This window comes from Paramisgurnus dabryanus, chromosome 18, assembly GCF_030506205.2.
Source record: "Paramisgurnus dabryanus chromosome 18, PD_genome_1.1, whole genome shotgun sequence".
In the NCBI taxonomy this organism is placed as follows: Eukaryota; Metazoa; Chordata; class Actinopteri; order Cypriniformes; family Cobitidae; genus Paramisgurnus; species Paramisgurnus dabryanus.
The window spans coordinates 18,723,594-18,738,388 of record NC_133354.1 but is presented as its reverse complement, the minus strand read 5'-3'; positions in this window follow the sequence as shown (position 1 = coordinate 18,738,388).

The following is a 14,795-nucleotide window of genomic DNA, read 5'->3' as shown; positions in this document are numbered from 1 at the left end:
CAACATTTTGGATGACATGGTGGTGAGTAAATTATCTGGATTTTTCTTTTAAGAAAATGGAATATTCCTTTAAATATATAAAGGTTATATTTTCACTGGATGTGATTTTATGTAGAAAAATTGTATGTACATAAAATTACTTATGCTTGCTTCTCTCACATAAAGTAACCAACCCCATTAACCAATTAACAGGTTCTTTTTTTATATGAAACAAGATACACTGTTTACTGTAAAGCTGTCATATAGACTCTATAAGAAGGCTTCAACTGCAAGAAAATGATTGCACATATATTATCACTTCATGGACAAGCAAGATGATACGGTGAACCCACGTGAGGGTCAAGTATCAATATTATCATCTATTTCAGGAGGACTTCGGGTAGAGAAGGAAACCGCAGCAGAGGTCAGGGATGGTGTGGGTCTCATGAGAGCCCCCGAGCGGCACTGATAGTTGTACCTGATACGGATTGTCTCTCCATTACAATTACCCTTGTGAGAGCATCTGCATGGAACGCATCTGATGGAGTTTCTCAGTCTCTCTATGAATGCCGGATATGCTATCAGTATGCTTAAGGGAACCATCTACAGCTTCATTTTAATAATCAACTCGTTAATTACAGACGAGAGAAGAAAGCCGGGCGTTCTGGTCCATTTTACTAATGTTCAGTATGAAAGCACCAATATGGTAGCCCCACGGGCCTCGGATACACAAACACACATATACACTTGCGGTAATGCACAGTCTCACTTTATCAGCACTATTGGATCAGCACCAGGGGACTGAAATTAACATTCATTAGTGGTTGCTCCGGGTAGGGTATATTTACAGGAGTGTGGTATAACTTGGCGTAACTTGTCACGTATTATGTATGTATGTGTGTATAAACCGTATAAAGATGGGTTGTGTTTGAAACTGAAAGATGCATGGAGTATAAACAACAAGCTACTGCCACATTCGATGTCTGGGTAACCTCCTGTTTACGAAGACGCTTTCATCTGATCAGATTTTGTTTTGGGGGGGAGATAAATATGGGGCACACTGCCCCCAGTAGGCTATATATATATATATATTCATGGGCTGTTTATTTACTTTGTCAGCCCACATCGAATGTTCATAATGACATAAAAGTCTTCTGTAAGCCCATGTCCAAGCTCATCATCTGTGTTCCTCCTGTCATTGACCTTCATGAACGCAAATGAGTTGATGTCTGTAATGGAAATTGCTTTATGATAAAAGTGAAAGGCCTTGATTGAGGTCAGAGGAGGGAATGAAAATGTAAGAGTTGCTGTGATGAGGACTTGCCTGTCAGAAAAGATAGTTTGAGCTTTATGTCATGCTCCATTCTGGGCCACTCACTTCACTGACATTGAGAAGAAGTCATCATTACTGGGCCAATTGTAATTTGGAATATCCTCATTTGAACTTCGAGACTTGACACGCTGGCTTAATAAAACAAGAACCTAGCTCATAACGAAGGCTGTCTATTACAAAAAATACAGTTTCTGCAAAAATATAGTGTGTGAAGTTTGTGCAAATGTGTAGACGAAATCAGTTTTTTTGCAAAATGCATGGTTCAGTGGCGGAGGTACCAGAAGTTTATGGTATACATGAACAATATTGTTTCAGATCTGTATATCGCATGCTTCAAATCTGCTGACACTTGTTGCTTTAGTCTCACACGAATCTCCCATGTAATGTTTTAGCCTATATTGAAAGCATTTGTAATAGTACACCATACTGTAAATAAATCTGCTAATATTTTACATTTAAATTTAATATGTCAATAATCAGTCATTGTAAAAGCAAATAGTTTTTAATCATAAGAAATTTTGATTGTAGTTTTGTGAATGTCAGCATTCAAAATTAATTTTTTACATAAATGGTTTATTGTTGAAGATTAAAGGGACAATAAGTAGGATTTACCCCCATCTAGTGGTGAAACTGTATTTTGCATTCAAACGAATGCGTGTTGCAACTACGGTAGCCGTTAAGTAATCGCTGATCTCCTTGTCCGTTGCAGCTGGTTCACGTGTTCTGAATGAAAACGTGTTGTGGAAACGCGTTGGTAGGCTAGTGCTTTTTGTCCCTCTCTGCTATTATAGTTTATCAATACGGCGGAACAACATGGAAGCCTCCTTGGACTTACCCGTTCAATGTAAGTAAAGAGAAAAAAATTCTAAGCTTACAAAGAAAAGTCAGATCACTGGCAGAGGTCATTCGACACCAACAAGGACATATTTATGAATAAAGACATTGATTTTGAATAATAAAACACTTAAAACCCTACTTACTGTCCCTTTAAAAGTAAAGCTTGTCAGAATACACAAGTAATTTAGCCATTATTTAGCTGCGCAGGCTGATCGGCCTATGACATCAAATTACCGCGAGAGCGAATCAAAGTATTGTGACGCCATACACAGATCAGTTTGTGCAGCATTACATACAGAGAATAAAACACGCCTAATTACATTTATGCACATAATTTTGCTAGATACGCTTAAAATATTGTTGTTTTAATGCGTGATACAGAATATAAAGAAAATTTGAAATTTCTCAAAGCTTATTCCCCCATCAAAATCACTTCAGTGGACGTGTCATAATAACAAATATCTAGCTCGTAAATGGCAACTTCCCAGGAGGATTTAAACGCATTATCCTGCACATCAAAACGACAAACAAGCTTATTGATTACGTTTTATTGTGTGGGCCTATTTATTTTTACGAGCACAGACTCAGACACTGAGTGAGATTGCACGTGAGTCAAAAGAGCACGCATATGCACACAGGTGAATGGAGGGAAACTTTGAACTTGAAACGTGTTTGTTAAAGTGAACAATCTGAATGGAAACAAACCGAATCATGTAACGTTACACCTGGATGGGATGAAATAGGATGACAAACAAACAATTATGCTGGATCATCAATAAAAAAAATTCACCCACTGTTTGATTGAAGGGCATGTCAACCTTCTGCAAAATGAAAGTCGAAACAATGGTAACGTTAAGTGATAACAATTTATTTTTGGAACAAAACATTCACCCTGTTTATACTATCCGTTCTACTGGTGATGTAATTAGTATGTAGTAAATTGTATGTTAATGAGTATCATTGCACAGTCTGGCTGTTTGCCTTAAAGCATCATGAAACACTAACCAACACTTTTTTAGATGTTAAAGCAACACTATGTAGTTTTTTTACCTTTAAATAATGTGTCTAAAATTATTTCAGTGATAGAACAACTTTTAACTGGACAAATTGTACTGTTGCTGCAACCTGAGCTCACACACACCAATCGCTTAGCTTAGCACAAAGACTGAAAGTAAATGGCTCCAGCTAGCATCCTGCTCAGAATAAATCACAAAATAACGCAAACATTTTCCTATTTATATGTTGTGATTTGTATAGTCACACCGTGTACAAATAACAAGGTCATAAGAGACACAGTCGTCTTTTAACAGTATACATACAGGGAACTTTATTCTCAGAAGGCGAAGCACTGCTAAAATTAGTCAAAAATGGATTTGTTGCGTTTTGGAACCAAACACTTCATATGTACTTTACCACAACAAAAAGACATATTTTAAGTGCATAGAGAATTGTGGAACAGCATCACTTTAGCAACAATGTAGGCAGTATAGTATTTTGGCAGAATCTATGGTAATTTTTTTGTAAACAGATATCATGCTGTGATGATGATACATGAGATTTGGACTTACATAAATTATTACAGATTCTAACAACAGGGAGTTTTCTGACTTCAGGACTTGGCCTGCAGTATCTTTGAACTTTACAGTCAGAGGAGTTTAACCCAGCGGATGCTTTCTAACAAACTTAGAGCCTTGCATTCATCAGAGAGTCCAACAGAACAAAGACATTATCGATGCTGTTCGTAATCACATACGACACTTTGTGTTTGATCCACAGCTTTGGATCCACTTTGAAGATGAAGCTCCTCAATGGAATTCATCCAACATATTCAATCTGCAAACTCTGCTGGTCGCTTCCTGGCACATGATCAATACAGCTGACGCGAGACACTCTTCGCTGCATGTGTAATGCTTATAAGAAGTGCAGGGATGTGTAGACACGGGGCAGTAAACATAGCCGCTTTGATTGACAGGGCTAGAGATTGGATCTTCTCACACCATCTTCTTCCACACACACACTCTCTCTCTCTCTCTCTCTATGTCCCTTATCTATTCACGCCACTTTGCAGTTTTACATCCCATCTCAACATTTTCATTCCACCGTGCCTTGCACCCCCCTCCCAAGCCCCTCTTTTTCCTGCTGTTCACTTTGACTTGTTTTCCCCCGTCGTTGCTGTAGCGAGGCAAAGCTAATGCATTTGTTTATATCCTTTCCTTCTCCAAATAGAAACTATTATAGCAGAGTCCAACGTCGGCGGTGGGCGTGAGGATGCATGGCTGATTTTAGTTCTGGCTGCATTACCATGCCACGGTGGAGGGTCTATCAATATGGCAGCCGTAGCTGGTGATCATGTAAACCCGGCCAGAGAACCTGCGTTGCTAAACAGAACCAAGCTGTGCTGGAGTGGATTTGGACTGTGTCACAGGCTCTGAGGCTTTTTCTGCTCAATGTCAGAGCTTATAGAAGAGCTCCACCTTCAAGGCTTTATTGTGTTCTCCCCATTAACCTGGGCAATTGAGTGGAATTCACAAGGCAGGGGTGTGTGAGTAGAAGGACAGAGAGTAGACCGAGTACGTACAGCTGGAGAAGAGTAATGAAATAGTAATTAAATAAAGCTACGGCTGGCCAGGGTTTAACTGAAGGGGATATATTGGGTAATCACAGCCAGCCAGTCTATAGCTCTGTTCCAAAACCTGCTTTCCTGCCAGCTGCGTTCTAAGGCGGCATCGACTGCCATTCCGTACAGCACACAAATAGCGCTCTGTGCTAGAGACTCGCCTCACAAATCTGCTTGTTTTTAGTTATAAAATATGTCACCCTGTCTGTGAAATACAAGTCTCAGAATTATAAGATTAAAAGCATCTAACTTCGATTTCAATCATTGATTTCGTTTTAATATGAATCGTTGACATGATGTTTCTCAGTCAGTATTAAAGATTTCAAGGTTTTCATTTTACATTACATGAGATGATTTTATGTAACAGTAAATCAAAAAAATGACTTTAGCTGGGTTTATTACAGGCAGGGTCACAAATATAAAGCTAATGGTGTGAGTCCCATAAAACATAAAAATACAATTTGATGCATGTGATGTTACTTAAAGGAAAACACCACTGTTTTTCAATATTTTACTATGTTCTAACCTCATCTTAGACTAATGAATACATACCTATCTTTATTCAATGCATGCACTTAATCTTTGTACAGCGCGTCGTGAATGTGTTAGCATTTAGCCTAGCCCCATTCATTCATTGGGATCCAAACAGGGATGAATTTAGAAGCCACCAAACACTTCCATGGTTTCCCTATTTAAACACGAGTATATGGTGGCACGAAAATAAAATGTAGCAATTTTTTAAGCAGGTTACAAAAATTGAGAACTAGATTTTATGGCGGATGAGCACTTAGCTTGCATCACTTCGACCTTGGGCGCAGTAATATTGATGGAAGTTTGAGCGAGAGAGGGAGTAGTCAGGAGTGATGTTGTTACGAAGTGCTCTTCCACCATACAATATAGTTCTCATTTTTTATCTGCTTAAAAATCTCCACGTTTTATTTTGTGCCAGCAGTCTTACTTGTGTAACTACTCATGTAAGAGTCTTTAAGTAGGGAAAAATGGAAGTTCATCCCTGTTTGGATCCTAAGGAATGAATGGGGCTTGGCTAAATGCTAACATATTCAGGACACGCTGTACAAAGATTAAGTGCGAGCATTGAATAAAGATAGGTATGTATTAATTAGTTTAGGATGAGGTAAGAACATAGTAAAATATAGAAAAAACTGTGGTGTTTTCCTTTAAAGGTGTAGTTTTCCAAAAAACAGCCAGATGTATATGACTTCCTTTCTTCAGCTAAACACAATCAAATAACTCTTAATTAATATTATGTTATCTTCTTATATGGGGATCGACCAGGCTTAACTCCAATCCATCATTAAAGTAATCCAATTGACTCCAGTGGGTTAATATATGTCTACTGAAGCGAAACGCTATTTTTGCGAGAAAACATTTTATATTTTAAGTTTATTTGGCAATCACTACATTGCATTTCCATAATAGCATAGAGATAGCATTTTAAATTTAAATATGGCAGCATGTCGATGATGTTGAATCTCATTAATTCAACTGAAGATGGGAAGTCATACACTTCTGGGATGGCATGAGGGAGAGTAAATTATACGAGAACTTTCATATTTGTGTAAACTTTCCTTTACACAAAATTAACCATATTTTTACTACAGTTGAAACCAAATAAACATGGTTACTATAGACGGTTTCATCGCGTCTGGTCCGATTGATCTGACTAGTTGCTAAACTGAACTCTTGAACTACCTTGTCAAAATAACAAATGTTTTGGTCCTGGGAATATAAAGTGTTGTTTATTTTGCTTGCTACTTAAATAAACTACGTTTAAAGTACTTTGTTGTTATTTATTCTTAGCGGAGTTTACCAGAAGTTACATGTCGACCACGAAAGCCGTGTTGTTACCACTGAAACCATCTATAGTTAAACCATGGTTAGTACAAAAACCATGGTTATGCTTCAAATACCTTGTTTACTGTAGTAAAACCATAGTTTTGCCAAAGTAATCAGTATGCAAAAAAAAAAAACATGATTACTACTAAGGCTGTCGCGGTTATGAAATTTGGTCTTTTTTATTGCTTTGACATTTAATTATAAAAAAATTTTGTTTGTTCATGAAATAATTTTCACACATTCTTGTGATTATTTAAATTAAATCTTTTGCCAGGTTTACCTGGCAGTAAATATTAATAGACATAACACATATTTAAAAGTAACTATTTCATGAATATATCTTTCAAAAACTGAAAATTCTTCATAAGAAAAAAATAACTGAAAATAAAAATGCAATCAAAATAAACTGACAATACCAGAACAGGCCTTAAATAGTAGCCAAACCTAATAAGGCCATATAAGTACTGGACCACATATCTTTAGTGGCTGCAAAAAAATATGGTATTCCTTTGAAATCTGTCTGTCACTCTAAAAAAATGCAAGGTTGTTTTAAACCAGTGGTTCTCAAACTGGGGGCCGCAAGTTGGTGCCAGGGGGGCCCCAGTTTTATGACATTTTATAAAATACATTAATTTATTATGAATTTGTGTAATTAAACCTAAAAAAATAAGGCTACTAACCAACAGCACTGCTTTGTATACTTTAATATGTTTACGTTTTAAAACAAATTTTTCATACTTTTTTTTGGGGGGGGGGCGAAGGAATGCACCGTACACAAGGGGGGCCGCACACTAAAAAGTTTGAGAACCACTGTTTTAAACCACAGTTGGGTCAAATTTGCACAAATCAACAGTTGGGTTGTTTCTTATGTTTTGTAAACAACCTAGCATTTTGTAAAGTGCAAGTAGATATCTTAGGAGACAACATAATTAACTACTTTTTGGAATAGCCTTTACACTGGAAGCACGCCTATCCCTTAAAAATGCTTTCTTTTGGGTCTGCTCACTAGGTTTTACAACAAAGCCGTTTGTGTGGGCATGCAAGCATTCATGCATGCTTGCCTGTGGGTGAACGTGCCTTACCTAAGCATGCTGATCTCAAAAGCGAAAATTTGAAGAATTGCTCCCTCAGGAGTTTAGACTGTATGATGAGTCGTGGGTGGAGCTAATGGCTGTAATTTGTTCTAAACCGCGGTGAGTTGATAGAAACGAGGAATGCGTGGAAGTCATGATCATTAGATAGGGACACACACTGATTTTTGGCACCGGTAGGCACTGGGAATGCAAGGCAGCGCCAGTGCAGGTGTTCAATCAGCGGTGGGTTTATAACCGGGCTGTGGTGTATTTTGAACATTCAGCTGTCAGCAGCAACTGTAGATTTGCACATGAAAGTAAACGGATTTTCAAATACAAACACACATCATTAAACACACACAGCATTTTGATATGTTTCATTACCCCAACATGAACATGCATACTGTATATATATAAATGCGATTATATCTGCAATGCACATGGAGCACAGCTGTAGACGCTGCAGCTAAATGTCACGCGGCCTAAATTAGCATAAGAGGAGAGCTGCTGGGGCATGACGGCGGTTGCACCTGCGTTGACCTCTGTGATTGACAGCCAAGGGTGCAATAAGAGGTGAGATAGATGGTTCCAGTGGGGCTTGAAGGTGTATTCGCTGTCATTCACCATCTTTCTTTTGGGCACGTTGGAGGACAAGGTTGGAATGTCTATTGTGTCAGATGGTTGTCATCACCATGCAAAACAGCCTAAGATGAAATGTCATGAGAGCGTTACAGGTGTGACCGGAGAAGAGGCAAGTTACTGGTGTGTGATGGGAGGTGAATTCCAAACTTCTTTTTTTGTCCTTGAAGGACCCTGGTCGAAGGGCCCAAGTGAGCATCGTAATCTCTTCATGAGGAGTCATTTCACAAAGCTGTTAGTGAGATTTTTACTTCAAAGAAAGTAATTTTGCCGTTTATGATTATGTGATACTGGGTGGCACATCCTGGCAATTCATTTTAAAACGTAATTTATTTTAGATGCTATCTGGGATTTAAACTGATTCATTCATCAAAAGAATAGCCTATCGATGGTAATTATTTTGGATATTTTTACATATTTTATGTGTGTTTGTATTAAAGAAGCACCACACAATGAGTATTTTCACAAATAGGCAAAGAATCTGACATATATGCAGTCTTTACATGCTGTAGGATGTTTCAAATATCACGCTACCTATAAAGTATACACCTCATGTGATTTGCCCTTCAAAGTAAGTAGGGCATAACATTGTTATTTTCAAAAAGATTCGCAAAAAGTATCAGTATGGTAACTTTGTGGTTGACCTCTATGCGATTCTGCCTGCTGTTGTCTGCCTTTGGGAGTCGTCTCGGATGGAGTGATCAGTCTTTGAATAATCTTTATAGGAAGCGTAATTAATAGCAGTAATTATGGAAGGGCGATAAGACTCACAAAAGGAGCCTTACTGAACTCCAGCATTCTACGATCTGTCGCTAATGTACGGTTACTGAAATCTTTAAAGGATTAGTTCATCCAGAAATAAAAATTCTTTCATCATTTATTCTTTAAAATAAGTTGTTCCAAACTCATCTGACTTTTTTGTGAAAAGAGTTGTATTTAATTTTACACTAAGATGTGTCTTTGTTGTAAATGGGTCTGTAACTCCACATGTTGCGTAACCAATATCCATGGGCTGGTATAAGATTTTGGCGTTATGATAACCTTAAGCAAAAATACTAGTTTCACTGTGTTGTGGTATTGCCATTGCAACACTAAAATGTGTTATTTTTATTGTCTGCGTATACAAACAACATATGCCATGTAAAAAATAAAGTCTTTGAATTATAATATTCCTTCAAGACTATTAGGTGATTTATTTCATTTTTAAGTCATAATGGCCTGGTTTTACAGACAAGGCTTAGCAAAGCCAAGACTGGGCTTAGTTAAATTAAGATGTAAAATAAAGATGCTTTTATAAACATGGCTTAGAAAGAGACGCTACAGATGTTGATCTCAGTGTCAATGGATATTTTAAGATCTGCAGTTTTCTGTTGAGACAGCTCCAACATGTGTCTTAGTTTAGAACTAGCCTTAAAGGCATAATATGTAGTATGTCCGAATTCATATCCATATCATAATATATAGTACCTATTGTTTTAACTGTCGATGAGTAGGTAGTTCATCTAATTCAGTACTGTATGTCACAGTATACGATTTCAAACGCAGCCTCACTCTCTCCATTTGCTCGTACTTGATCGTGCTCCAGATGCCCTTCCGCTGCTCAACAGACAGTACAGTGGTGCATAAGCGTCGTTGCAAGTTTCTTAAAGGGGACATATCATGAAAACGAGCCTTTCTCTGTTTAAGTGCTATAATTGTGTCCCTGGTGCTTGTATCAACCTAGAAAATTTGAAAAAGAACAACCCAGTACCTTAGTTTTGGTTAACCATTCTCAGCAAGCATTTGAAAAATAGGTCATTGAAATTTGGCTCCCCTGTGATGTTAGAAGGGGATAATACCGCCCCTTAATCTGCGCTATCCAACCACAGCACTGCTATTTAGTGCAGAGATCAGCTCATTTGCATTTTAAAGGACACACCCAAAACAGCACATTTTTGGTCATACCTACAAAGTTGCAATTTTCACATACTTCACATATGTACTCTAGGGACACCAAATATTTATTTCACATCTTAAAAAAGTCTTGTGAAATGTCCCTTTTAATTGAATAGGTCATTTGCATTTTACGTGGTAATATAAGATCGGATTAATATCCATTTAGCCAAGGACTCAGTTATGTTGTTGAATGTTTTAACAAGTCTATCTGTAGCTATTTACAGAATAATTAGGAAAATATCAAATAAAATTAAAAAATATTCAGTTGTTCGGTATTCGGCCTTCAGCTGAGTTTTTCATTTTATTCGGTTTCGTCCAAGATTTTTCCTTTTGGTGCATCCCTGATGGAATCCAATGGGTACCGTCAACAGTGTTCTCACCATCATTTATCTTCTTTTCTGTTTATTAGAAAATATAAATTCCTACAGGTTTAAAAAACACGAGGATGAGAAAATGACAGAATTTTCTTTTTTTTTTTGGGTGAACTACTGTATCCCTTTAAGCCTTGTCTGTGAAACCGGGCGAATGAGTCATAATATGCTGCCATTGTATTACAACCCCAAATCAGAAAAAGTAGGGACACTGTAGAAATTGTGAGTAAAAAATGAATGGAATAATTTACAAATCTCATAAACTTATATTTTATTCACAATAGAATATAGATAACATATCAAATGTGGAAAGTGAGAAATTTAGAAATGTCATGCTAAATATTTGCTCATTTTGGATTTCAAGAGAGCTATACACTCAGATGTGTTGGGACAGGTAGCAGTAAGAGGCCGGAAAAGTTAAATGTACATATAAAGAAGGGCTGGAGGAGGACCAATGTTTAGGAATAGGAATGTTGTCCCATTCCTGTCTGCGCGGCAGTGGCCTAGTGGTTCATGTAGGTTGTCTACAAACTGGAAGGTTGGTGGTTCAATCCCCGGCTCCACCGGACCAAGTGTCTAGGTGTCCTTGAGCAAGACACTTAACCCCAACTGCTCCGGACGAGCTGGCTGGCGCCTTGCATGCCAGACACCGCCGTTGGTGTATGAATGTGTGAGTGAATGGGTGAATGTGAGGCTAATTGTAAAGCGCTTTGGATGGCTGTAGGTCTGTTAAAAGCGCTATATAAATGCAGACCATTTACCATTTAATACAAGCTTCAGTTTGCTCAACTGTCGCATCTTCCTCTTTTTGATGCTCCAAATGTTTTTTATGTGTGAAAGATCTGGACTGCAGGCTGGCCATTTCAGTACTTGGATCTTTCTTCTACACAGCCATGATGTTGTAATTGATGCAGTTTGTGGTCTGGCATTGTCGTGTTGGAAAATGCAAGGTCTTCCCAGAAAGAGACGACGTCTGAATGGGAGCATATGTTGCTCTAAAACTTAGATAAACCTTTCAGCATTGATGGTGCCTTTCCAGATGTGTAAGCTTCCCATGCCACACGCACTCATGCAACCCCAAATCATCAGAGATGCAGGCTTCTGAACTGAGCCCTAATAACAACTTGGGTTGTCCTTGTCCTCTATAGTCCAGATGAAATGGCCTCCCAGTTTTCCAAAAAGAACTTCAAATTTTGATTCGTCTGACCAGTTTTCCACGTTGCCACAGTCCATTTTAAATGAGCCTTGGCCCAGGGAAAACGCCTGCGCTGGGATCATGTTTAGATTTGGCTTCTTTTTTTTACCTAAAAGGGGTGATTTCCCGGACAGGGATTAGCTTAAGCCAGGACTAGGCCTTAGTTTAATTAGGAAATATAACTAGTTTTAACAAACATGCCTTACTAAAAACATTACTTGTGTGCATTTTGAGGCAAAACAAAGGGCACTGATGTATTTTAAGATATGTCAGTGCAAGTTGTTTTCAGTTTGGACAGCTTTCACATTTATTTTAGTCTAGGACTAGTCTAATCCCCATCCAGGAAACTTTCATAGAGTTTTAGGCTGCAACAGCAAATGTCATGTTTTCTAGAAGTATTCCAGAGCCCATGTTGTGATTTCCATTACAGTAGCATTCCTGTACAGTATGTGATGCAGTGCCGTCTAAGGGCACGAAGATCACGGGCATCCAGTATGAATTTCCGGCCTTGACCCTTACGCACAGATTTTCTTAATCATTAGATGATATTACGCACTGTTGATGATGATAACTTCAAACTCTTTGCAATTTTTCTCTGAGAAAACTATTTTTCGCTGCAGCTTTGGGGGAATTGGTGATTCTTTTTACTCACAATTTCTACAGTGTCTTTTCTGGGGTTGTAAATCCACCAAATGGTTATTCAGTCAAATATATAATAAAGTCATTTGTGTTTGGGACAAAATGAGGTTGAATAAATGATGACAGAATTTTTATTTTTGTGTGAACTGTACCTTTAAGGGCAGTGCGGACTTTTGGGGATTTTTCGAGATGCCTCGTGTTGTCAAAGCTTTCATCACTTCTCTCAAAGGTGTCGACTCTGCATAACTTTGCAGCTCTTATAACTTACAAAGAGTGTTACAGTGAGACAATTCATTGCTATTTGAAACCTCGGAAACGCTTGTGAGCAAAACGTTCATTTTCCCGCGGCAGGTTTAATAGTCTGAAGGGGGTGTAGTAAAAGGAGAGAAATAGCAAATCGGAGGGGATGGCAATCTAGAATATGAGTGAGAGAAAAAGAGAGAGAAAAGAGATGCAGCTATGTGGGGGTGTTGACAAAGGTGAATAATGAACTCACTTCACTGTCTAACTGTATTGGCGCTTAGAACAAGACTGTGCTATTTCTGTGTGCACAAGGGATGGTAAATTAGAATACAGATGTGAGCGTGATTTTGTGTATAACACTGAATAAAAATAGGCAGACTTCCTTTGAAGACAAAGACAGGCAGTTGTTATGGATAACAAGCAGCTTATGTGTTCATGAATGTGCGTTTGGGTGAGTCTGAGAAGAACTTCTTTTGGAGATCTAGGGTGTTTCTGAAAGGCAAGGTTGCATCCTATGAAGGCTGTGTCCTTCTGAGGCTTCAAGGTTTAGAGTCCTTCTCAACATGCCCCCGTGGTCATGACATTAAAACTTTGAAGATAGATGAAAATAATGTGATGTATCAAATTTCCATGCATCAACCTTTTGTGGTATCAGTTATTTACAACATGGGTAGTTTAACATTACGTGAATAATTTACAACAAAACGGAGAATAACATTAACATCTCCGTCTAAGTTTTTGCCTTACAAAATTGGGTGAACTCTGTGTCGACTCATTTGCTACCATTTTTGGCTTGACTTTCATAATAAAATTGGGCAAAGAAAGTCGGTTATCGCAAAGTTTTTGGAATGTGTGCAAAAAAAAAATGTGGGTGATTTGAGGCCATAAGGGATACACTTCATGCAACCCTCAAAAGTGGACACAAATGAAGTGCACAAAACAAAGGCTGCCTTCAAAGTATCCTTGAGATGTCCTTAGATGATGCATGATGATGTTGCAGCCGAGATATGCAGCCTTCCTAGAGCACGTCCTAGTGTTAGAGGAACACCCCTACAGTTCTTTCCTGAAGAGTTGGGCTTAAAGCTCCCATAACACAAGCTGTTTATGCATATCTGATGTTAATCTGGAGTACCTATAGGGTAGTATTACATCCTTCATATCTCTGAAGAGTCTTTAGTTTTATCAGATTTATAAAAGACAGATCAGCTTTACCGATTTTTTCTGAAAAAGCATGAAAAAATTCGAAAGGAGGAGTTACTAGCTGCGGGAGGAGCGAGTCACGAGTCAAAACTTCATACAACACTGACTGGATAACTTATGATTTACTACATCTTCGTGTCGTTCATATAATATGCACATACGCTCCTACTTACAACATAACACAAAAGTCTTACTTAGGCTACCGCATGCAACTTATGACCCGGTTGGGATTTTTTAATGAAATCCAGCATTAAACAAACACACACGCAAAACTCTGTTGCTACCCCAGATAAACAAACTATATCCATTGTTTCCATAATGCTGGCTTTCTTCTCCTTACATAAAAAAACCCACTTCTGCTTTTATGCCATTGTTGAGTCTTGATATAAAATAAAACTGTCGCGTGAAGTGATGCCTGTGACTTAGCGTTATCGGTTCTTGCTCTCCCACTGATTGACTTGCGGGCAGAGTTTTCCGGGGGAAGTGCCCATGAAATGAAGTGATATGTATTGTTTACCCCTGAAATGTCAGCTGGATCCATATTCTAAAAAAACTTTCCGAAACTTTTACAAACCCTGGCGAAGTGCATTTGGCACAGAAATACTCTGTTATACATTCAAATGCTCTTAACTATTAAACTGTGTTGATTAGTCAGAATGCATGAAATACCATTGACCCCCCCCCCCCCCCCCTTTAAACTACACGTTTAAGGGGTATGTAAGGGTACGTTTACACCTAAAAATATATTTTACACAACTCTGGGGGCATGAATACGCAAACTTTCAACCACTGGCTTGGCATACATAATACAGTATTTTTCGTTAATCCGTGTGAACAGGATCATTTTGACAACATTGTTGTCTGTACACTAAAACGA